The sequence below is a fragment of the Chiloscyllium plagiosum genome, chromosome 14 (assembly GCF_004010195.1).
Source record: "Chiloscyllium plagiosum isolate BGI_BamShark_2017 chromosome 14, ASM401019v2, whole genome shotgun sequence".
NCBI lineage: Eukaryota > Metazoa > Chordata > Chondrichthyes > Orectolobiformes > Hemiscylliidae > Chiloscyllium > Chiloscyllium plagiosum.
The window spans coordinates 48,632,027-48,636,195 of NC_057723.1; the positions used below are offsets into that span (position 1 = coordinate 48,632,027).

At 39.3% G+C, this 4,169-nt stretch overlaps 1 non-coding gene across 1 annotated transcript; it reads right to left on the reverse strand.

Annotated features, from left to right (window-relative positions):
• Window positions 1-948: 948 nt before the first annotated feature.
• Window positions 949-1,111, reverse strand: LOC122557000. The gene has a single exon (XR_006313728.1). It is a non-coding gene; the product is annotated as a U1 spliceosomal RNA (small nuclear RNA).
• Between the last annotated feature and the right edge of the window lie 3,058 nt (window positions 1,112-4,169).

Consider the following 4,169-nt stretch of genomic DNA (forward strand, 5'->3'; position numbering starts at 1 on the left):
CACATATATTTTGTGGGGTGAATTTGTACTTGCAGAGTTATAGTGCACTTTGCTCAAAAACTGCAAACATTCATGAGGAACTCTGTGCTCAAAAACTGCATGAATTTATGTAAAACTCTGTTATTTCACTTTTTAGATTGGAATCAATCTAAACATCAGGTCATAGACAGAGAACACAGGGGGCTAACACCTTCAACATATTGTCTAGCTATCACCATTGTTAACAGCTAACCCGAGAATGCAATTTTTTAAAGAAAAGGTTTTGTGATTTACACATGAAAGAAGTGAAACTATCACTGTATTCTAACAGATGAAAGGTTTAACAGACAATCAATTTTTCAATGTATAATTTCAGTTACACCACACTGTAAATTTTTGCTGTAAATTCTGTGTGTTAGGATTGAGCCCTCCACTACCACCTGATGAAGGAGCGCCGCTCCGAAAGTTAGTCTGCTTCTAATTAAACCTGTTGGACTATAACCTGGTGTTGTGTGACTTTTAACTTTGGTTAAACACAAATATCCAAAAGATGATGCCTAGTTGCATTGCTCCGTCATTAACCTCACAAACAAAGAATCACACTGTCCGCCTCACCTTTGAAAATGGCATGAAGTTATTGAATTTGTATGGTAGATAGAAAAAAGTAAACTTGCCACATTTCCAGTACAATATTAAAGAAATGGTATCATTATAGTTATGGCATTTGACTAGTAATCCAGAAGAGTGGATTAGAAAACTTGCCATTGTCCCAGAGGACCACTCTCTTAATTGAGGGAGATGACTGGCTAGTGGTTTAACCTGAGGGTCATCATATCTCAGACCTTGGTGTAGTTGAGAATTTGGGACCTTCATGGTAACCTCAGTTGGTGTGTAAATTGAAACCATACCGTTGGTTTCATTCTGTGTCACAAACCTTCCATCCAGCCAACTGAGTTAATTGAGCCCACAAAAAATGAGCATGAACACAGACCCTACTCCCACAAATATTTACAGTTAGGTATCCTGCATTAATGGACATTGCAGGCATCAGCACATCTGAAGTGTAATGGGCCAGCCTCAACCTGGGAGAATCATCTTCATGATAATGGTCTCTCCCTGGCCAGGTAACTAATGATCCAGAGGTACAAGTTCAAATGATGTCCACAAGTCTGGGGAATTTAAGCTTAGTCAATGAATAGATCTGGAATAGAAAGCTGGCATCAGGAGCAGTCATCATGTAACTGCCAAAATTTAGTTGTGTCAGTAAGACTTAGTCTGGCCTTTTTGTAACTTCAGATCCCACTGCTGTGGTAGTTTCTAAACTGCCCTCTGAAATGATAAGCCACACAGTTATACTCAAGAAGTTGCTTCATCACCATCCTTTTAAGAGTAGTTCGAGAAAAGCAATAAAAGCAGGCCTTACTACTGATGGCCACATCTGTGAATGAAGATTTAAAAGTGTAATTTTAATACTATGATCATTGTTAAGGACCATTATGTAATGAGCCAGAAATGGATATAGAGAGCACATGTTGGAAGTTTTCAGCTAATGCCCAAACCTGCAGCATAGTAATTAGTGAGCATGATAGTAACAAATCTCAAGAAGATATGGACAGACCAGGAAATTAAACAACACATTTGGCCAATGCAGCTTAATGCAGGTAGGTGCAAAATGATGGAGGAAGTGAGGACTGCAGATGCTGAGATCAGAATTGAGAATGGGGTGCTGGAAAAGCACAGCAGGTCAAGCAGCATCCGAGGAACAGGAAAATCGATGTTTCAGGCATAAGTCCTTCATCAAAAATGATGATGAAGGGCTCATCCCCATCAATTCTCCTGCAAAACGATGGAGGGTGGGAGAAGATATGTAAAGAAGTGCCATAATCTAAAAGGTACTATTTCAAGGGTATGAAAGAACAGAGGAACCTAGAAGTGCGCATTAAAAATATAAAAAGATTAATGATACAGAAAAAGGTCAGTCAATACATCAGATGGATTCTAGTTGTCTTGATTAAAGGATCCAGTTGGAGAACTGGTAGGAATCCCATGTCACCCTTCCATAGAAGATCCAATGCCATTTCAATACAATCAGGCACTTAGCTGGACAGCATTGGGCCTCCTTCTGAATTAAATTCCATCCTAAGAGCTGCCGACTAGTCCGAGACCAACAGGTCTCCACTACCACATGGAGCAATGGTCATTGCCAACATTGCATTTGGGCTCTGAAATGGAGAGGGTCCTCTGGTGTTGGATAAGGGGGGGAATAAAATAGTTTTCCCTGGAGGGAGAATTACCAGGAAGGGTGGGAAGGGGCATTAATGGCAAAGGCAGGGATCAGCATGCTGCAGGAACCTCTTCCATGTGCCAGGTCCCTTAGTTAGATGCCTATTTCCATTAGTTTGGATTGAAATGGAATCATCCACAAGTCTATCCTAGTCTGCTGTAGCCTTGTCACCCTGACTTTGAGGTGCACACCCTGTTGGTAGACATCTTAAACTTCACCTCAGTGAAGTCCTTGTGGTGAACACACTGCCGTCCTATACACTCAAAACATGGCATCAGAAATGACACTGAAATAAAAAGCAGATCGATGAACTGCCACTGAAAAAGAAAAAAATCACGATAATCACATTTGAACCATTGCTTAAGAGAAAATGACTGTAGCTGTTCCCCTAGCAACTCCTTTTCAAATTACTGCAAATAGAAGCCAGCACATTTTCCATGTCAATGACAGAATTATGCAATAGCTACAGAATGTTAAGCAAGTCAGAACAAATACAAGTCACTAGACTTTTATCACTGTTGGGAAGAAACTGTTTCAAAACTTATTCATTCTAAATCTCTCTGACGAGCAGAGAAAAAATATATGACTGATATTTTACAAGATTTGAAGGTTTTTTATATCCATTAAGTTTGAACAGTACACATTCAGGGAACTAAATGAAAAAAAAGTCCATCAATCACTGTGTAACAACATTAACTTAGTTCACAGAAACCTGTCAAATTGTGCAATTAAAAAATGAACAAATGAGAGACAGGATTATATTATTCATAAGGGATCCAAAGTGATTTCATGCCTACTGAGTGAAGACAAACTTAAACTCAACAAAGCAATTTAATATGCAGAAGTGCCAAGGTCATGAATCAACAGCTACAGCATATTTATGGCATGAACAGATCAGGTTGTGCTTTATGCTGACAGATATCCAGGCGCACAGAGCAGAACAATCACAGACAAAGGCACAAAGCAAACACTGCAGAAAACATCAAAAGAGAAGAAAGCAGATCCAGCATGGAGTACACCAATGTTCTCACTGAAAAATGCTGGATCATATTATATTAGTAGGAAGAAGCACAACAGGCAGGAACAGATGGATATTGGAGAATAATGGTTGAAGATTGGGGTGAATCACCATATGATGAGTTGGACCAGTCAAGTTGACAAGTGAAACAAGTGACCATTGGAGTGAAGACTGCAGAAGAAGAACATCAGGTCAACCTAAAATATCAAATAGTCTCAATGTGTTATGCAGTAACAAGAGCTTCACAGACCTGTACAAACTGGCAAAACATGGCAATCTAAAAATGAAGCTCTCAAAAGTAAAGTAAGACTAAATGATGGCACCATCCTTATGCTGACAGGATAGATTACTCTGTGAGTTCATTGCAATAACATAGATGAGCATCAGAAGGCCCAGATCATTGACGGCAAACAAATGTCTCTCAGCTCAGCTGGAGCAAACCTAATCCTTGGATTGGTCATTCTTAAGATGCCAAAAGCAATTTGTAAATGGTGACAGCACATTAAACCATTGGTTTCAACAATGTACAAATTCACATGACCAGCTGGGTAAGGAAAGAGGCAAATGGTGTGTACAACACACAGTCAGGGGTTCACAATTGAAGTGAAGCTTAAAATGTCTGCCTACAGGATATGTGCGTCTTGTGTACAGGTGACATGACTACGACAGACTAAAACATACAATTGTACATGTGTACATCCAATTCAAACATTCTCCTTGTGACTCAAAAAAAGCACATATTATCACATACATTTTCAGTCATCCAAGATACCAACCCAATGTTATTTTCTATCACTGCCTATGCATTGTATGTAGTTTTTAAACTGCACTGGTCTTTTATTGAAACTCATGCATGCTTTTGTCTATGTCTGTTCATCTGGGTGATGT